Source organism: Odocoileus virginianus, chromosome 13 (assembly GCF_023699985.2).
Source record: "Odocoileus virginianus isolate 20LAN1187 ecotype Illinois chromosome 13, Ovbor_1.2, whole genome shotgun sequence".
Lineage (NCBI taxonomy): Eukaryota > Metazoa > Chordata > Mammalia > Artiodactyla > Cervidae > Odocoileus > Odocoileus virginianus.
Window position 1 is genome coordinate 42619292 of NC_069686.1, and position 23121 is coordinate 42642412.

Here is a 23121-nt window from a genome sequence, read left to right on the forward strand (position 1 = left end):
GCTTAGACAAGCTCTGAAGTCCTAGGGTTTGTCTAGGACTTACCTAGACAAGGTAAGTCTTACCTAAAGACTTAAACTACACAAAGTGTAGTAGTGTGGTAGAAAAGCAGTGTAGTAGAAAAGTGCCATGAGTTGGGAGCAGCCTGGAACGCTTGGTCTCCACATGGAGAACCCCGGGAGAGTTACCTGGACCAGCAGAAAGTGTAAATGACTGAAAATAATACTATTTTGGTTAAGATTTTGGTGCTGTTTGTCACTACAACGTTATCTAACCTATCTGGTCTAAAATAATGCCTGAGAAGTGATTTCGAAGCCAAGCGTCACCAGGTAAACAAATATACTTGTTATCACTGCCTTCTTCCAGCTTTAAATACAACAGAGATGACAAATGAAGATGGGAACACCACACTAGACGGTCCACCAAGTTCTGATTTCACTCCTCACCTTTGATTCCCTTGTATCTTAAGCTTTGAACTTAACTGATTTGTCACATCACAGATATCTCTTTACCATCAAGAAAAGAACTTGGAAGGCAACAGTTGTTCACAATATGCAGGGCAATTTTGAGAGACAGAGAATTAACATTCAAAGCCTGGGGAGGGTCAAAGAAGACTGGGGGAAAACCCCTTTAGGTAAGCCCCTAAAATTCAGGTTTTCCTTATCCAATCAGGCAAGGGGGTAGCCCATTAGCTAGCTACAGAAATAGGACACTATCCAGAGAGTCATGGAAGAGGACAGCAAGAACAAAAATTGTAAATAATCTTTAAAGGGGGGTTTATGTTAATAAAAATATTAAATTATAACTCAATTACACTAGGTATTTTTACTGTCTTTTAGATGGTACTTGCAGACATCTAAACTTTTAACACAGTTGCTCTGACAACTTTGAAAGAGAAAAAACTAATTTTTACTTTAACAAGAATGTAGTTATTGTGTTTATATTGTCAGGTCACACAGTCCTAAATGGTTGTTGGCTCCAGAAGTTTGTTTGCTCCTACAGACTCTGTTATACACTCCCGAGCTGATCCACATATACTAATGAGCTACAGCAGGGACATAAGAAGGAAAGCGAGTCTTAGTAAGGAAAAGAGTGAAAGTATGAGGTGCAGGTAAAGGGGGAAGCTACAGTTACTGAGGAATGAGTAGGCCCCACATGGTTACGGAGCCCTGTGAGCTAACAGCAGGGATCTGTTTGGCTGGTGAGAAGACTGCAAGCCAGGAAGACCATGTGCAGAGTGGAAGGCACATACACGTTGGAGTCATTTGCAGTTGGGAAAGCAATTCTCCAACTTGCTAGCTCTGTGACCTTATGAAAGTCAGTCTTTCCATAATCACAGAAAAGATGAAAAGCTCATGGGGTAGATTAAAATTTGAATTGGAAAATGCATGAAATGTTTTTTGTCCACTGCTCATACATAGTAAGTTTTCAGTTAATATTAACTCCTATTAGATTTGCCTAATTTGTGAATTTAACTGATGTTAATGAAGCCATATGTACATGCCCAGTAATAATCGTATTACAGGTGAGTCTTCTCAATGATTGTATTTCTCTGGATAAGAAGGAAGACATAAGTCTGACATTTCTTCAGCTGATGTTAATTCCTAAATGGCTCTCATGTGAGCATTTCCCAGGCACATGTGAGAGATATAATAAAAAAAAATTTTTTTAGGATAATTGTCATCATTTGAAATTTGACCTCTAAACACTGTATAACATGCAACTCTACTGTACTAATACAGGAAGGAATCCTTGTGTTCCAATTTATAAAAGGTCGCTCACAGTTTTGCTAAGCATAAGTTTTACTTCTCTTTTCCACAGTGAAAAGTTGAACATGTTGTTGCAAAGAATATAGCCCTGGGGTCAGCAGACCTGAGTTCAAATTTACACAAAAATAAGTCCTAAGTTTTGAATTTTTGAATTTTGAATTTTCATTTCTCCAATGAAAAACTTAGGATAACCTCAAAGGAATATAGTGAAGATTAAATAAGATAATATCTGCAATATGTCTAGCAGAATGCAAGCAAAAATATTAACTCTCTTCCCAGTCTATTGTGTGTTAGTTGTTCAGCCATGTCCAACTCTTTGCAACCCCATGAACTACAGCCTGCCAGGCTCCTCCGTCATTGGGATTTCCCAGGCAAGAATACTGGAGTGGGTTGACATCTCCTTCTCCAGGGGATCTTCCCAACCCAGGAATCGACCCCAAGTCTCCTGGATTGCAGGCAGATTCTTAACCATCTGAACTGACAACACAGCCCATAAATCCTAATAATTCTGAGTTATCAGAGCACTGAATTACTTATGTGCATCTATTTCTCACTAGATTATGAGATTTTTTTGTTGCTTTTATCTTTTAATTTTCTAATTTCTTGGCCTCGCTGCATGGCTTGTAGGATCTTCTTTCCTTGACCAGGGATTGAACCCTTATCTGAACTTATCTCAGATCCTCTCATCTGCATACAAAAACAGCCATTCCCACCATTTTAACACTGCTTTGGCCAAAGTCACCATTGACATCCATGTCACCAAACCCAGCGTTCTTTTCCCTGTTCTCTGACTTAACCTCTCAGCACCGTTCAGCATGGTTGACTGCCCTCTTTTTCTTGAAATATTTTCTTCTCCTGGCTTCCATGGCATCATGATCTCATGGCTTTCTTCTGTTCAGTCTCCTTCGCTACCTCTTCCTCTTAATAGACTTCTAAACTTTAGAGTGTCCAGCTTTTTCCCAGCCTTGTCCTCTGTCTGTACTCTCTCACTAGTGAGCTCATCCATTCATTCACTGGATAGTGAGCACCATGCAGATACTAACATACCCCACATCTTTATCTCTAGCCCTGACCATGCCAAAGAAATCCAGATACATGTAACCAACTGTTACTTGAGGCCCCCACTTGTATGTCATATAAATGTTTCAAAATTCACACACATGAAAGAGAAATTTTGATTCCATCCCTTCACCCTAACTGACTCCTGCCTCAGGGTTCTCTGTCTCAGTAAGTAGCACTATTCTCCCTGGAGATCAAGATAGTAATCTAGGAAAAGGCTTCTCAAGCTTTAATGTGTATATGAGTCACCTGAGGGGTCTTCCAATTCAGCAGGTCCGAGTTATAGCCTATGATTCTGCATTTATAACAGATTTCAAATGATGTGATGCTACTAGTCCTAGAATCACGTTGTTGAACAACAAGGATCTTGTATATAGATTTTGTTCCCTAATGTACATCCCCATACTCATATTCAAAAAGTCAGCAACACTTAATTGATCAGATTTTTTCAGAATCTGACACAATACCTGGCCAGTGCCACCATCATCTTTCCCCACCATAATACTATTATTTTCCCATAATACTATTACAATTATGGATTCCCAACTAGTCTCCAGTTTTCTACTTTGTCCCCGGTTCTGGAGGATATTCTGTCCACTGCATCCTTATACCAATCACACCAGAATAATACCAGCCAAGGCTTTTTCCATCACACCTAAAATCAAATGACATCAGTAACTCTCAAATAGCCTATTCTTTAACCTCATTTGGTATCTCTCACTTTCTGGTCCATGATGCTCTAGCCACGCCAATCTTCCATTCTATAAACTTACCAAGCTCACTCCCACCTTGAGAGTTTTGCACTAGTTGCTCCTTGCTTGGAAGGCTCTTAGCCCTCGATCTTTCACATAGCTCGTCATTCAAGTCACAGCTTAAATGTCATCTCAGAATGACCTTCCTGACCATCCAATCCAAAATAGACACTCTGTAACCTGTCACTTGATCACAAGTCAATGTTTTATTTCTCTCCACTTTACTCATTGCTCTGTGATTTTTTTTTTCTGGATTACTTTTTATTTGTCCATGCTCTGCCTTTCTTCCTCCCCTCTCCTCTCTTTCTCCTTCTCTGTCTCTCTCTTTCACTCTAACTCTCTCTTCAACTTTCTCCCACCCACACTAAGATGTTAGCCCCACAAAAGCAGAAACTATGTCTATATTTTGCCAGTTGTAATCCCTGCATCTGGGTCAATTCTTGGTATGTGGCAGGCACCCAATAACTGCTTGATATGTAGGTGGATAAGTAAATGATTGAATGAAAAGTTCTTGGGTGTATTGCAGAAAAAGAGGCAATATGCCCCAGTTGTGTGGCCTTCCCCTCAGGGCCTTCCCCTCTGATGCCTCTTAATTCCTTTTCTGAGTTCATCTCATGCCATAACAATATACTTAAAAGTGAAGATAAGCATCTGGTGGTGAGTTATTATCATTTTTGTCATTAAAGGATGTTGTGGTTCACAGTCTTCTACCACAGGCCCTAGAATATGGCTTGTTTTAAAATAAGCCAGCTAATTCCTCTAATAAAGAGTAGCTCCTCTGGGCATGGACTTAATTTCCATGATTTTCCACTAATTGCCTACAAGAGCTTTACTTGATGGCACACCCATTTATTATTCGGGAGGTGGAGGGTAGAGGTAAGGAGGGAACTCATACATGGTGATTTGAATACATCATTTGATTGGACAATTACAAAGCACATGTGTGGAAATACAGTGGCTCTTATTTCCACATGGAAATAGGGTGGATCCATAGTGGATCACACTGTGTTCACCCCAGCCAGCAATAGCTACATTACCTGGGGACTTGTTAAAAATGCAAATTCTCAGCCTCTGCCCATGAAATCCTGAACAGAAAATCTTGGAACTTGCCCTTTAAAGATTCTCCAGATGATTCTGATGCATGGTAGAATTTGAGAACCACCAATTTAAGCCATCCACATATACCATCATGAGTTTCCATTGTTCAGGAAAGTTGGTGACCTCAAAAATACTAAGTCTTGACATTAAATAATGTTTAAAAGAATGATTCAGACCTGTCCAAGTTGGGTACTAGCAAGCAGGTACGTCAGAATGCTTTTGACTAACCAAATTTTATCCAGGAAATAAAATTCAACCTAATCCTCCACTCAGCTTTCATGTACCTTCTATATCATTCTCTTTCATTGACACCAATTTGCCTGATACCATTCCAGTGAGACCACTGGTTCTTGGTATTCAAGGAAAGAACTGACACCTGAGTCTTACATTAACTGTGCTGAGTAGCTCTCCTACAAACACAAACAGATGTACATACATACATATATAACACCTATTCAGTTGCTAAAAGCAATTCCAAGTGTGCAGTCATATCTGAACTATGATATGTTCTATACATATATGTGTATACATATAGTCACCCAGTTGTTCAATGAACCAAATCTCAATAACCTCAGCATGTATTCAGTTCAGAAAAATTTGATATTCTTAGCTACACAACCACAGCATCTACCTGCTTTCAGTTTTGATCCTAGAAATATTTCTGTCTCAAACACAACTAGTTTCAAGATGAGAACTTACATAAGTTAGTGGTGAATGAGTTCGTGGTAAGTGAATCAGTTCCCAGAACTGGTGGCTAAAGTCTATGGAACCATTGTGGACCATGTTTATTCTGATATTTATGTATGAATGCTCGGTGCTCGTGTCTGACTGTCCGCAACCCATGGACTGTAGTCCTCTAGGCTCCTCTGCCGTGGAATTTTCCAGGCAAGAATACTGGAGTGGGTTGCTATTTCCTACTCCAGGAGATCTTCCTGACCTAGGGATTGAACCCACATCTCTGCATCTCCTGCATTGGCAGGCAGATTCTTTACCATTAGCACCGCTTAGGAAGCCCTTGAAATTTATGACAAAAGCAGATTGTAGGTTTCTTTGTAGGTCAGTTTCCATGAATTGCTCCAATCACATGTAAAGACAAAGTTCTTTTCTACAACCCACCCCAAGCATGTTTTTTGATTCCTATTAAAACTTCTCAATTGTCAAAAACAGAAAACATTAGGATTATGATGTGACGTTATGTTATTAGAGTCATAAATCGAGAGAGTGATATCACAGAAGGTCGAGATGAAGAGAATGTAGAGGACACTCCAGGAAATTTGAATAAGCTATCTGGTTACCACTTAGTTATATTTGGGGATTGTGAAACTAAGAATAATGTGTTACTGAAAAGTGAGAACAATGTTAGAAAGTTGTTGCTTAGATTGCCTTGATTAATTCTAGAATTTCACTGATTCTTGCAGAGATTTTGTGTTTTTATCAGTAGTATAATGGTTCCTATGTTGCAAAAAACTGAAACTTAAGGAAATATTAATCCTGTTCCTCAATGTCAATATTATGAAAAAAATTTTATTTTACTTTAAAATTACCATACTATTTTATAATTATATAAAGATTGATTACCAAAGCACCTTCATATAGTACATAATACTATACAGCATATATATTTGTTGATTTTAATAAACACTATGAATCTGTGAGGAGAACAGAACAAAGATTATTCTCCCCATTTGAAAACTCAACATCTGAGAGTCAGATAATGTTAACTGATCTTAATCAAGATCACAAAGCTAATTTTCAAGATGAAGTGAATTCCAAGCCTAGCACTATTTCTATTATACAATATATACTTGATTGCAATTCTCAGAAATCTTAGGAGGGAGTAGCAGAATCTTTGTTCAGTAATGTAATGTTGCTTTACTCTATCCTGATTATATACTCTTTTTAGCCATAATGACAAATGCCATTTTTAAAACTATATTCATTAACTGGTATGAGAAATCACCTTCTGAAGATCCAGGCCCATCCCACACGTTGCAATGTTTCTTTTCATGCTAATATAAAATGTTGTGGGTGGCAAAAGCAGGGAGGAGAGAGAAGGACATTTATTATATGGAGAAACAGCCCATATTGATTTTTCTTTCCATTGTAGAGACAGGTAATACAATTTCATTGCCTATTCAATAAGAAAATAGGACTTAATGGAGTTAAGTTATGGTTTATGATTTGGCCACTGTGTCAGACTTCCTTTCCAACAATCTCTTCATCTCAGATTCTACCCCAGGACATTAGGTAACCAGATGGCTAGATCTACCCATTTATGACCAAGTGCAATCAGTCCTGCAGAACAGGAGATGAAATATATGAAAGAAAATAACAAGCAAGGGAACATTCTTGACAAGGTATTCACATACAGTAACAGTGGCAGACATATTCTGCCATACAGAACACTGGAGACATATTCTACAGGTTTCACAGGTGCTTTCCCTCAATAGCACAAAAGAAAAGGCCACACTGCCCCAGAAGATGTGGCTAGCAGTCCAAAGGTCATGGCAATCTGTGAATTTATTACTTGTGGCAGTTTGTTCCAGGCAAGACGTAATCTCAAAAAGTAGGTGTTAGGTTTGTTGTTCACTTCTTGGGTTATTTCCTTAAAACCAATGGTGAATGTTGTTGGAGACAGTTTTCCATAGGTCTCTCATTTTCTGCATTTCTTTTAGTCAGCAGAAGTGCTGACTTCTTTTGTTTCATACTATCTGTGCAAGGATATTTTTATAGTGAACAACAAGGGAGCTACAGACAGTATCTTCCCTCTTTGAGCAGTGGGCCAGCAAGCTGGTTGCCCAGTGTGAAACTTTCAGGTTCCCTAAGTGCTCAGGATCCCTAAGAACTCCTTAAAGATTTCTGTGCTGTTTACAATTTAACTATGTAAGCAACTATCACCTGGCTCTCTTAGGTCACTCAGTAAGAACGGGGGCTTTGGGGCACCAATTATGCTGATACTTATGCTTTGCTGAGCTGTGAATAATAAAATCTTTCATCTCAGACCTAAGTCTCTGATGCTGACCTCACCTTGAAATGACCAGGTAAAAATAACAGTATGTAAGAATTGTGGTAATTTACACTCAGTTTTTCTGGGTAAATTTACTAAATTCAGATCGGTGGTATTGGTCACACTTCTCTGCTAGAAATTAGTACTGGCTTTTACAGTTTATCTTTCCTGTTGCTTGCTTGATCAGCTGGTCTTCAGTATGATTGGGCTAAAGAGTGAAAAAATTAATAGAAATTATTTATACCAAAACTTTAGTTCAGTACTGAAACAATGCCAAGAAATTATCTGATGTTTGCCTGTACAGACAATTAGATTAAAACAAATTGCATAAATAATCTACTCTGACAGACCTCCTATAAAGTACCAACACCACAGGAACACATATGTTATTTCTGGGAATCCCCAAGGGATGTCTCCCACGTGCTTTATTCCTTCAACATCTATCATGTTCAGCCATGCTCTGTCTTAAATTTAAGATTCTTGACACTCCGAAGAATTTGGCTCCACCAACTCTCTTGCTGAAGAACCGTAGTTCTTTACTAGTGGGGATGGTTAGCCCAAGAGACACAACAAGCCCCACTAATGTTCACAGAACAGGTACTAGGGGCCAAGTTCCCTGAGAGGACCTGATAACATGATGGCCACTGCTGCTTCTCACCTTGCCCCCTAAGCAGCATAATCCTTTCTGCTCTGTCCATGGAGGAGAGGAGGCAGGGCCTCTCCTATTGTGTAGTACTCCATGCTAACTCAACATTCATGGGCAGCAAAGTTCTTTCAAGACACATCCAGACCAGATTTCAACATGAACCACCATGTACAGTTGTTCTTCTCGTCTTCAGCTGCTCATGGATCGATGAATAGAGAGCTCTTCACTTAAGCTCTGTTCTGTTCTCCCTCAGATTTCTTGAACTCTCTTCACAAAGACGTTTCTGAAGCTAGTCTCCCAACGGACCAGACATGCCTGAATTCCCAGGGGCAGACACGCTGGAAAATATTTGCCCCAGGCATCTATACCCCCTTCAAGTTTGGCTCACAAGTCATCTTGTCAGGGAGGCCTTTCCTAACTACCCATTAAGAAAACCTCCGTTGCCATCCCAGCTTTTCCCCTTTGCTGCCTTATTTCTCTCTGTTGCACTAATTACTTCCAAATGTGTTATAAAATGGATTTCTTGTGTTATTGAATATTATTGTCTTTCCCTACCAAAATACAAGTTCCCAGAGGGTAAGGGTTTTCATCTATTCTAACTGATGTGCTTAGAATGGGGCCCAGCACCCAGTTGGTCCTCAATAAATATTTAAAGAATGAGTGAATGAACCCTAGACTCAGGCCACATGTGTAATGTGCTCCTCTCACATAAATTCCACTGGCCACATGTGCATTAAACCTGACATCCAGTAAACATTCTTTGGCTGAAAAGATAATTGTGAATAATGATGCAGAGAAGATATAACCCACATGAAGGATCAGTAGTTGAATAAATACCAATGATCCAGTCTCTCCTTCTGGTTGTCTTTCACCTTTGAAATGAGGGCAGAAAATACAAATAACTTTAGCCTGGCTTCTCTATTCTTTGCAATGATTAGCCATTTTTAAATCCATATAGTTCTTATGTCCAACAACATAATTCTCTTTAATCCCTTTCTTTTTCTGTTGCCACTTAAAAGTCCTTCAGAGATGAATTATAACTACTGAAACTTTAATGTGATTCAAAATATGTAGTTAAATGTCATAATGAGCTAAGACAGATTATGTATGTGTTAACTATGAGGAAAATTAGTGAGAATTTGACTATTTATTATGTAGGAGTAACAAGTCAAAATGAAAAAAGAACTCTTGATTTGAGGATCACAAATCTATGAGGCAGTACTGACAGGCAGGTAAATTGCTACAAATTTTCAGGAAAGCATTTATAATTTATGAAATTCCTTTAAAATATTCATATATTTGAATGCATTTATTATACTTTTAAATATGTAGGTAAAAGGATATTTATGGAAATGTTACTTATAATGAATTAAAAATTGCAAACAATCTAAATATTCAACCATGGGGGAATGTTTAAATAAGTTACATTCTTATTATCCTGTATAGTATAATACTATATGAAAAGAAAGTGAAAAAAAGTGAAGTTGCTCAGTTGTGTCCAACTCTTTGCAACCCCACAGACAGTAGCCTACCAGGCTCCTCCATCCATGGGATATTCCAGACAAGAGTACTGGAGTGGGTTGCCATAGTATAAAGTCACCTAAAATTTTGATTTTTGAAGATTCTCTATAGAAACCATTCACACAACACAACACTGAAAACTAAAAGCGGATACACACCGTAAGGCCCACTTTTCATACAATAAACACATAATATAGCCACAAAAAAATGGAAATGAAATTTGCAAGTATATTAATGGTGATACTTCTGTCTTAGTGCATTTGAGCTGTTGCCACAAAATGTCATAGACTAGGTGGCTTATAAACTGAGTTCTGGAGGCTAGAAGTCTCAGATCAGGGTGACATGATGGGAGGTTGAAGGACCTCTTCCAGGTCACAGACTTCTCTTTGTGAGGCGAACGTGATAACCACTACACTGAGGAAACCAGACTTCTCGTTGTATACTCCCAGAGCAGAAGGGACTGAAGCCTCCACAGGCCTTTTTTATGAGAGCACTAATCCCATTCCTGTGAGTTCCACCCTCATGATAATCACCTCCCGAAGGCCTCGCCTCCTTGAAACCCTCACACTGGGCCTTAAAATTTTAACATTAACTGGGGGGCAACACAAACATTTGGATCATAGAAACTTCTGATTGTGGAATTAGAAGTAATTTTAAAGGTAACTTATATCAAAATATTCAGTTTGCACTTACCACCATGTTCGTAACTGATGTTGATAGACAGAGCATTTTTATGACCTAAGATTTTGTGACAGTGAAGTACATTTAGATGATAATGTAAAATAAATTGAATGTCATCATAGTAAGAACTGGCAGTTAATGAACTCTGATTTAAATCAGGTATTGTGCTGAGCACTTTAATCCCTCTATATGAAGTACATATCATTATAATATGTTATAGATGAAGAAACTGAAGTTTTTAAAAGATGAAATAACTATTTCAGTGTCTTAGGGCATGTCAGGGACAGTGTGAGATTTGACTCAGAATTTTCTACCTCCAGGCTCCATTCAAAACAGTTGAATATGATCCACCATGAATGAGCTTATGGTTTACTTTTGGTTGAGACAAAGGATTATTTTCAGGTAATTTAGCATTCTTGATGGCAATTATTATTCAGATGATTACTATTTTTTAATTCTTGGTCAGATCCTCACTGCTTCCCTCTAAGATAAATATTTCATTTTCTTGTTGCTGATAAAAGATATACATGACTTTGGCTTAGACCCTGACAAAAAAGTGAGGATATTTACAGTTTTAATAAATTGTAATTAAACCATAAGTATAATATAAAGACTTCTTTCCCTAGAGGAAAAAATCCTTCTAGAAAAGATACTTTTTGAAGTAAAACTAGTACAAAATATGAAGTCAGAAGGCTAGAGTTGATTTCCTGGTAAATGAAGAAAGCATTGGAAACATGGCACAAATTGGCCTTCAGAAAAACTGACAGTTTCATAGACTCTGCCTCTGAATGAAATATTGGGAATTCTCTTGGCACTTCTCCCAGACAGCCAGGTAGAACAGGGTACACTGATTATTTTAACTAAAACAGTCTGCTTTTGTACAAACCCACCTCAGGCCCAACCAAATGTGAAGCTTATCAAACTGCCAGATCAAGAGAAAGATGGTTTTTACCTGAGGAGAAAAACTAAGCCAACTGTAAAGAACTGCCTTATAACCTAAGATATTCACTGTTTCATATTGCCTAGAAGGAAATTCTAGATTTAAAAAAGAGTGCCTAGAGAGAACTCCAAAATATGCAAAATAAAGAGAATGAGAGCGTTACCAAACTATATTTAGTATGAAACAAAGAAAATGAAATTAAGCATTTCAGCTCAATTTTTAGGAAAGAATAATTTTCTAAAAAAAAATTCACATAAAAGTAAGGTGTAGAATTATAAACTTAAATCTTAACGAAAATGCTGCCACTTTAGATGGTAAACATTTTAATAATCTCACAATTTAAACATATCTTAAAAGGACAAGCTCCAGGAGTTATCAAAATGTTTATACCAGTCTGTTTTAAGGGATCCATATGTTTAGAACTTGGTGTGTTAAATATGTGTTGTTGTATTCCTTAGATACACTCTAAAAAAAGTTCTCATGACTTTTAATCTAGTATTTTGTTAACAGATAACATCCTCAAGTTAAAAAATAAAGAATGTTCCTAAAATAAGGTCTCTTCCCCTGAGGTGCCCCTTGGAAGGTAGTGGTCAGTAATGCAATCAGATAACTAGGCTTATTTCAGTTGCCTGCCAAAATATGGCTCATGACTATTAAAGTATGCTGAAAAACACCATTACATCAAGGACAGAAAGGGCATGATTGTTCTTATTTCTGGAATTCTTCTGATGTGAGTCAATTCACTGGGTGGGATTTCACTGGAAAATGGCTTTAGGAATATATGAAATGAAGGATGGACAGAACAAAGCTTTTAAACACAGACATAACAGAAAACCGTAGAGTCAGGCTTCACCCAGCAGGCAGTGACAGAGATCAAATTCAGAGTAAAATCAGTAGCTACAAGAACTCTAATTTTCTATGAAATTTTGATTTTTGTTAATTTAACATTGTTTCTTCTTAACTGTCCAAATAAAAACATTTTACCTCCATATACAAAATTAAAGCTGTAATTTTGCTTTTCAGATCTAGAAAACTCAGACTAAAGAAAGATAAGTAATATGAGATTAGTTTAAATATTGTTTTCATATTTGTCCCCAAATCCAAAAGATATTTAGGAATTTGGATAACCTGGACATGCAGAAATAATCCATAGCAAAAGTATATTCTGATATATTTTAAATCATTTAGACTCAAAGAACTTTAAACCTGAACTGAATATGACATCATCGAGAAGTCCTCCTCTCCCTTGTAATTCCCTCTGGATGGAGATGATGTGAGTCAGTTTATGATTATTGAACCTATCTGCTGAAACATTTCTGTTGAACTTTCATTATTTTATGTTTACCTAGTCTTCCCAACTAAATTAAGTTAATAAGCTGTCTTTTTTAATTTTATGATTAAATTTATGATTAAACTATACCCCTCAAAGGGTATAGTATAAAGCCTCATTCACAGTAAGCATTCTCTATTTCTTTGTAAATCCTAGATAGGTTAAAAATGTTTTGCTTGCTTTTTATTTACGAGGATGAGCTTTCCATACCTAGATAGGACTGGGAAGTTACTTGTTTAATAAATCTAATAACTATGCCAACAGTGAATATGGTAACATAGTTTAGTAATTTTCAAACATCTTTTTCATTAAAGGAAATCTTGTTCAGATAGCCAACAAACATTGAAACTCTTCTGGTTGAAGTAAGTGGAGAGGACTTGGTGAGAAATAGGGAAGAGCAGATGGGGAGAGGTGAGGGCATTGAGGAACTGAAGCTCAAACAGTTGGCTGTCTACCCACGACCCAACAAAGGCCGCCAGAGACTCAGAGCCGCTGTGGAGCACTGCCTAAAAGCCACTAGTTCAGTCTGTTGTGCAATTTATTTCAATAAAAAGAAAATCTCTGCTTCTCCCTCTTGCCAACTCAGCAACAGAAATTAAATCTTATATTTTCAAAGTCTATTATAAATATACATTGAATAAATGAAGTGAACAAGTGAATACTTATAACCAAACTGAATAAAACCCTTACTATTATTATATTTTCTCCAGTTGACTTGAATGGGATACAAGTCTAAATATAATTGGAATCAGAGAAATGAACAAATGAAAAGTATCAAGTAAGCCTGAACAACATCTGAAATATTTTTATCATTTTACAAAGTAAAAATTTGTACACAGAGCATTCTTTCCTATCTATGGTAATGAAATGGATTCCAGGACATATGCATGTTTCTGTGGCCCTGAACTCATGCCTCCCTCTTTTGGTAACAACAGTTCATCTCTTTTTCCCCTTTGGGAGCTTCCCTTGGCCTATGCATTTGGTCTTACTACTTTGTCCATTACAATGGCTCACGCAGTCCCTGCCCACCCACAGCATGCCCAGACACGATGCAGGCTCTTTACCCAAGCTAGACTAGGCAGATCCTCTGGCCCTGAGATATGACATTTTCTTGGCATGACAAGACATAGGACAACCGGAAGCTTCTCTGCCTATGCCTGGGGAGTAAGCAGACTCTCCATTAGATGCTGCTACTTGAAATCTGCAGCTATGCTGGTCTAGAGCTTTCTGAACCATGGTTCTTCAGCCTCATCTTTTCTCCTGTGGGCTACATCATACCTTTCCAATAACGTCCTTACCTTATCTACATATCTATTTCTTTCCTTTATTTGTTTTTAAGTTAACGAAGTTCATTTCTGAAACCCCAGAACACTAAGACAGACAGGGTCCCAAGGAACTGATAATACAGACTGAAATTCACTTAGAGAAGCTTTGATCAAACAAGTCATAGACTGCAGAGCTCAGTTTGGTTTACTTGGATTCCTCTTGATATTATGAAGTTTTTTGAAAATAATGCTCATCGTATCCTACAACCCAGGCATAGGTAAATTAAAAACCATGGAACTGAGATCAGGAGAACAGTTCACTGTGAGTTTAGGGAGAGTTTATAAACACTTTTTGAATCTCTATTTCCTTATCTATGAAAAGATTAGGTTAACATAGCTCTATAAAGCCTCCTCTAATTGTGACACCCTATGAATTTTTAAGTTTACAAATATAAAATAACACATACCAACTATTAATTTTTTTTGTTTTTAGTCTGAAGTAGGTGCTCTGAAAAAGTCCCTGCTGTCTTACTTCAAGGCAATATTTAAATTTAACAGGAGACTCACCCAACATCAGCCTATGTGGTGGTATAACTTTCCTCCAGAACTTTGCAGTCTCTTTTTGTGATGGAAATCAGTGCCAATTTCTCTGTACTCACATTTTCCCTGTTCCATTCTCCTTCTATGGTTGGGGAAAAAAAAAAAAAGAGTTATAATTAGAATCAAGAAAATACTGTAAGGATAAATACAATGTATCCTGTTTTATGAAAGGTCATTCTTTCAAGCTATCAAAGCCCTTTACAACAAATACCTAATTGATGGTCACAGCCTCCTCTGCAGGAATAAAACACCATGCCTGGTTTACAGATGAAGAAACCAAAGAGGGAGTCAACAGAGTTTCAGTTGACCATCTTAAATCTCGAACTAGAAATTCAGAGCACATTCATGTTAAACCATTTTGTGTCAGAGTGCTAAATTATCTTGGTTTGTTGTAGATGATTTTAATGTTGACCTAGCAATATGTGTAATACATTTATAATGAAAACAAAGTGAAACACATATTCAAATAGCTAAGAGTCAATCCTAAAGCAAATAGCTATTACAGTGGATTTCAGAATAAGTTCTTTGGTGACTAGTTGATGACTTCTGTGAAACTCCCATGTTAAGGGTGGCAAGTCTAATTTACTGTACAGTTACAGAAAACTGGAATAGAGTCTGCCCTGAAGACCAAGTTATACATACTAATAGTAAACTGATGCCGATAAGTGATGATCATAACAACAACTACATGTCACTCATTTAAATGAGAAGTATACTGTCCTCTACCACCACCACGTTTCCCGAGAGTGTTCTTAGACTAGTCCAGGATAAGGAAAGAAGTTTTTGTGACTTGTTCATTAGTTAATGTATATTTAGCATGCAATCATCCACTTTTATTTACTGAAAAAAAAATATCCTATGTGCCAGGCACTATGCTATGCACTCCATCAAATTATTCATCCATCAACTTCTAGAACTTATTCTCTCAATGTGGAAAGCCTAAGGAGCTCAAGAGAATGGTGATTAATAAAGGAACTGAAAGCCTGTATTTGATTTAACAGTATGCCTTCATGTATTTCCCCTTTAATTATTTGGTTTAATGATTGAATTTCCTTAGAGGGATGGTCATCAGTCACTGACTAGAGTAGCTCAGCTGGTGAAGAATCCACCTGCAATGCGGGAGACACTGGTCTGATTCCTTGGTTGGGAAGATCCCCTGGAGAAGGCTTAGGCTACCCACTCCAGTATTCTTGGGCTTCCCTGGGGGCTCTGATGGTAAAAAATCTGCCTGGAATGTGGGAGACCTGGGTTTGATCCCTGGGTTGGAAAGATCCCTTAAAGGAGGGCATGGAAACCCATTCCAGTATTCTTGCCTGGAGAATCACATGGACAAAGGAGCCTGGTGGGCTACAGTCCATGGCATCACAAAGGGTCAGACTCGACTAAGCAGACAGTGCACAGTGGAAAAGCCCTATGTCATACAGGAGGTAAAAGGCCAAAGAACCTAGTAAAATCCCAGTTAAAAGTTTTCCAACTATCATCAGACTTCCAACATACAACTTAGGAGGTATGGCACACAAGGAAACATTCTTCCTACCCTTGGACACAAGAAACAAACATCTTCAGGTATACAAAGTGAAGCGAAAGGAACATTTTCCAGCACCTGGCCTTCAACACGCACTCAACTAGACACTTTCAGTCTCATCATTTTACTTAATCTTTAGCTTGCCCCTGTTGGGTTAAACTTTTGCCTGACCACCCTACCAAAAAAAATGAAATCCCCACATAATTTATTGTATATATTTATTTGTTTGTTTACTATTTGTTTCTTCCTCTAGAATCTAAACTACTGAGGACACACAAAACAATTCTTGAAAAATACACTACTAGTTTGATCATGAGAAAATCCTCTTCTCTTCCAGTTCTGAACCATCTGAAAAATGGGATAGGAGGACAGAAGAGCTCTAATATTTGCACTTTATTCCTAGTAAAATGCTTGGAAAATGTCGTTTCTTTCCAAGGAAAGGTGGGAACTTTAAATCTTCCCTACTACCAATCCTTGAATTAAGCTAATTTGCTTATGAGAGGCAGAACACCTGAAAAATCATCAGTCTTTCCCATGCAGAGGAAAAGGAGGTGGACATGATATACCAGCAGGGAGCAGCTCTAGGGAAAGGAGGCAAGACAGTTTAAGCACCTCGCTACTAAACCTGATCTATGGACCAGCAGCATAAGCTTCTGGAAGCTTCTTAGAAATGCAAAAACTGGCCTCACCCTAGACCTACTGAGCTGGGATCAGTATTTTTATGATATGCCTAGATAATCCATATGCATTTAAAATTTTCAATAGCATATATGAAATTAAGCTCAACATATCTACCCCACCAGAGATATGTGGACCACTGGATTTTGAACTTGCCATATTAGCAATCAGACAAATCCCTCCTTCTATCATAGAGCCAATAATACAAAGAGACAGTTCAGCCTCCTCATTCTGATTTCTTTCAAGAGAGGACAGGAGCTGTAATTTTAAATATGAATTTATGTTTATTTGTTGCTTGTTAAAGGTAGCAAGAACTTGGGGAGGAAGAAAAATGAGAGAAAATGAATATCCACCTCCACCCTAAACTCTCTTCTTTCCTCATCTGTAAAAATGAAACAATAATATCTTCTGTAATTGTACCAAAAAGCTACAGTAATCAAAACAGTATGACACTGGCACAAAAACAGACACATAGATTAATGGAACAGAATAGAGAGCCCAGAAATAAATTTATGGCCATATGGTCAATCAATTTATGACAGAGAAGACAGAAATATACAATGGACAAAGACAGTTTCTTCAGTAGTGTTGGCAGAACTGCACAGTTACATACAAAAAAGTCAAATTGGATCACTACATTATATCAGATACAAAAATTAACTTAAAATAGATTAAAGAGTTGAATACAAGAACTGAAATCAAGATTTCTAGAAAAAAACATAGGTGGTAAGCTCCTTGACATAGGTCTTGATGATGATTTTTTGGGTTTGACGCCGAAAGCAAAAATCAACAAAAACAAAAATAAGCAAGTGAGACTATATCAAACTAAAAAGATTCTGTACAATAAACCATCAACAAAATCAAAAGGCAACCTAAGAGAAAATATTTGCAAATCATATATTCAAAAAGAGGTTAACATCCAAAACGTATAAATACTCATAAAAATCAATAGCAAAAAATATTACTAATCCAATTAAAAAATGAGTAGAGGGTCTGAATAGACATTTTTCCAAAGGAGACATAAAGATGATCAACAGACACATGAAAAGGTGCTCATTATTACTAATCAGAGAAATGGAAATCAAAATGAGAAAGAGATATCAATTCATACCTGTCAGAATGGCTATTATAAAAAAGACAAGAAATAACAAGTGTTGACATGATGTAGAGAAAACAAACACTTGTACACTGTTGATAGGAATGTAAATTGGTGCAGTTATTATGGAAAACAGTAGGGGAATTCCTCAAGAAATTAACACTAGAACAATCATACAATCCAGAAATTCCAAAGAAAACAAAAACGTTAATTTGAAAAGGTACATTGGCAGTATTATTTACAGTAGCCAAAATATGGAAACAACCTAAGTATCCATAGAAGGATTATGGATAAAGAAATTATGGTATATGCATACATGTATATATGTACATAATATGGAATATTAGCCATGAAAAACTATGAGTTCGTGCCATTTGTTACAACAAGAGCAGATTCTGAGGGCATCCCGTCCAATGAAATTAGTCAGAAAAAGTCAAATGCCATATGATTTCACTTATACATGTAATCTAAAAGACAAAACAAACAAACAAAACAAAACCAGACTCACAGATACAGTGAACAGATTGGTAGTTGCCAGAGGGGAGGAAGCGGTTAGGGATTGCACAAGATAGGTGAGAGGAATCAAGAGGTGCAATTTTCCAGTTATAAAATAAATATCTCATTGAGTTGCAACGTACACCATGGGAAATACAGTCAATAACATTGTACTAACCTTGTATTGTGACAAATGGTAAATAGACATTTTGGTGATCATTTTCTAATGTTATGTAAGCCACTCTGTTGTACACCCGAAACTAACGTGATATTGTATGTCACATTATACTTTAAAAATATTACTTCCAAAGCCCCAGATACTTCTTAAATATTATTTACACACATGCATACAAATAAATATATTTGTATATTGCATCTCTGCAAAAGAAAATTCAGCTACTGCATTTTAAAAAACAAAGACAGATGTATTTAGATGTATTTTGACTATAGTTTTTTCAAAGCTAGATTATAAAATATACATAATTCTTTAGCTTTGAAAATTCAAAACTAATGTCTATCTCACTCTGTCTGAGACTTGTCAAATGACAAAAAGTAGAACTGGTTATCCTGAAATATGCCCTGAATAAAACAGCCAATTCCTTTTTTAATTAACAGATAATGAGCTATTTTGTCTATTTATACAGATGCATAAATTTCAAGTTGTCATTTGTTTCAAACTGATTAAACAACATATTCATATTTCAAAGATTATGAAGCTTTTCCTTGACTGTCTTTTTATCTTTAAAAGAAAACAATGCTAATAGTTTCCTTTTTCCTATATTCAACAACTATTTACGACCCCTTCTTGATGTGGGCTTTCAAAATACAAAGAAAGTTTGGCAAGTTTTCAATGGCCTTTTTAAAAGTCTGTTCTTAAGCGCTTGTGTAAAAGCATAAAGAGCACTTCTTTGGAGAACTGATAATGTCCCACATTCAGTATTTGTATATTGAGTACTGTCAGTTATATTCTGTGTTTTCATTCATTGGAATCTGTTCTGTTCATCTGCATGTGACTGATTTCAGGGAATCTATGTGATCAGAAGAAGTCAAAGTTAACATAACAATTCCTCTTCTACAAAACATAACCCAAGACATTATGGGTCCAAATTTCAAAGCAAGTTACTGTATTTGCAAGTTTTAAGTCACACTTGGCAGTTTTTCCAAACACCGTGGTCAGGAACTGAAAAAAATAAACATGTGTTTCCAGGATTTTCTTTTCACATGCCACACAAAAAGTAATGTTACAACTATGTTTTCACTCCCTTTAAAAAGTTCTTCCTAAGGAGGAAAGCTCTGCTGATTTGTATTATTTTAAGGTAGATTTTACAAAATAACATTAAGGGACAAGATAAATATTACTTTCACTGTATAAATGGAAGTTTAACTTCCCCACAGGGATCTCTTGAAAAATCTGATCTATTATTATGCAGTCATATTTTGCACTTTAAATCTCATACTTCAATTTAGAGTACTTAGCACTTTCCATCTTCCATGTGCCAAATAAAAAGGAAAATAAAAGAATCAAACTACATACAATTCCTAGGCAGCAAGTCTACAGCCATTCCCATTTTGCTGAAAGAATAACTGAGGTCAAATAAATGTATTATTTTCCTGAGGTTTAGCAAAGTCTTGGCAGTGGCAGAAGGATGAAAATTCACAGGTGTAATTCTTATTCAAGACAGAGGAAACAATCAATCATAAAATGGGATTTCAGCAGTCTATAAAGACCTCCAAACCCCAAAACATCTTTACTGTTGATAGGCCAGATGGTCTGAATACCCACTCCAACCTTCCCACCCTATCTAGAATTGTTTCAAAAATTATGACATTCAAATATACATTCAATATACATTCAGAAAAAGTACATTTAATATACATTCAAATACATTCAACATACTTTCAAAAAATGTAAATATCATAATTTGTGGGAATAACAATACTAGTCATCAACTCATTAGGAGGAATTTATTTGTCTGTTCCTGAACAGATCTGGAATGACAGAGAATAGGACCCAGGGTAAAAAGTGGATGGAGAATAAAGGATTAAAAAAGTATTCAGTGTGGAATCCTTCTTAGGTAGACTGGAAGCTAGTAGAGACCATTAACTGCCTTGGATAGGAGTTAGGCCCTGGATGAGGAGGGAAAAGATGAAAGGATGATAGAATAAAGTAGACCTCCCTGAGCAAGATGGGAGGTATCAGGGATGTTTTCTGGGAAAAGATGGTTGCAAAGGATTATAAAACAGAAGGGGAAAAAAAACTGTTTCAGCAACTGCACTCCTTGCTGTTTACCCAAATGAGTTGAAAAGTTATATCCACACAAAACCCACACAAAGATATTTAGAGCATCTGATGTCATGAATGCCAAATTTGGAAGCACCTAGATGTCCTTCAGTAGGTAAATAGATAAATAAACTGTGGTACATCTGGATAATAAAGTACTGTGCTTTGCCATGCTAAGTCACTTCAGCCCTGTACAACTCTTTGTGACTCTCTGCTCATGGGATTCTCCAGGTAAGAATACGGGAGGGGTTGCCATGCCCTTCCTCCTTCAGCGGGTCTTTTCAACTCAGGAAATCAAGCCAGAGTCTCTAACACCTCCTGCACTGGCAGGCAGGTTCTTAACCACTAGCGCCACCTGGGAAGCCCAAATAGAGTGTTACTTAATGCCAAAAAGAAACCAGTTACTAAATCATGAACGACATGGAGCAAACTGAAACACATATGACTAAGTGAAATAAGTCAATGTGAAGAGGCTACATATTATGTGATTCCAGGCATATGACACTCTGGAAAAGGCAAAACTATAGAAACAGTGTGGACAGAGCTAAGGAAACAGTAAAATGATCAGTGATTGCCAGGATCAGAGGAGAAAGGAAGATGAATATGCAGAGAAGAGAAAATTGAAGTATATTTGACTTAAAGTTATGTTAGTTTAATGTGTATAGCAAAGTGCCTCAGCTACACACACACACACACACACACACACACACATATATATATATATACACAGAGATTCTTATCCATTTTATGTTATGGTAAGATATTTATATAGTTCCCTGTGCCTGAAGAACTATGGATGGAGGTTCATGACATCATACAGGAGGCATGGGTCAAGACCATCCACAAGAAAAAGAAATGCAAAAAGACAAAATGGTTGTCTGAGGAGGTTTTACAAATAGTTGAGAAAAGAAGACAAGTGAAGGCAAAGGAGAAAAGGAAAGATATACGCATCTGAATGCAGAGTTCCAAAGAATAGCAAGGAGAGATAGGAAAGCCTTCCTCCTTGATCAATGCAAAGAAATAGAGGAAAACAATTGAATGGGAAAGACTAGAGATCTCATCAAGAAAGTTAGAGATACCAAGGGAATATTTCATGAACAGATGGGCTCAATAAAGGACAGAAATGATGAGGACCTGACAGAAGCAGAAGATATTAAGAAGAGGTGGCAAGAATACACAGAAGAACTGTACAAAAAAGATCTTCATGACCCAGATAACCATGATGGTGTGATCACTCACCTAGAGCCAGACATCCTGGAATGCAAAGTCAAGTGGGCCTTAGGAAAAAGCATCACTACAAACAAAGCTAGTGGAGGTGATGGAATTCTAGCTGAGCTATTTCAAACCCTAAAAGATGATGCTGTGAAAGTGCTGCACTCAGTATGCCAGCAAATTTGGAAAACTCAGCAGTGGCCACAGGACTGGAAAAAGTCAGTTTTCATTGCAATCCCAAAGAAGGGCAATGCCAAAGAATGTTCCAACTTCTGCACAATTGCACTCATCTCACAGGCTAGCAAAGGAATGCTCCAAATTCTCCAAGCCAGGCTTCAACAGTATGTGAACAGTGAACTTCCAAATCATCGAAAAAGCAAGAGAGTTCCAGAAAAACATCTACTTCTGCTTTATTGATTATGCCAAATCCTTTGACTGTGTAGATCAAAACAAACTGTGGAAAATTCTTAAAGAGATGGGAATACCAGATCACCTTACCTGCCTCCTGAGAAATCTGTACGCAGGTCAAGAAGCAACAGTTAGAAATGGACATGGAACAACAGACTGGTTCCAAATTGGGAAAGGAGTACATCAAGGCTATATATTGTCACCCTGCTTATTTAACTTATATGCAGAGTACATCATGCAAAATGCCAGGCTGGATGAAGCAGAAGCTGGAATCAAGGTTGCCGGGAGAGGAGAAATATCAATAACCTCAGATATGCAGATGACACCACCCTTATGGCAGAAAGCAAAGAGGAACTAAGGAGCCTCTTGATGAAAGTGAAAGAGGAGAGTGAAAAAGCTGGCTTAAAACACAACATTCAAAAAATGAAGATCATGGCATCTGATCCTATCACTTCCTGGCAAATAGATGGGGAAACAATGGAAACAGTGACAGACTTTATTTTCTCGGGCTCCAAAATCACTGCAGATGGAGACTGCAGCCATTAAATTAAAAGACACTTGCTTCTTGAAAGAAAAGCTATGACAAACCTAGACAGCATATTAAAAAGCAGAGACACTACTTTGCTGATAAAAGTCCATATAGTCAAAGCTATGGACTTTCTAGTAATCATGTATGGATGTGAGAGTTGGATCATAAAGAAGGCTGAGCATCGAAGAATTTATGCTTTTGAACTATGGCGTTGGAGAAGACTCTTGAGAG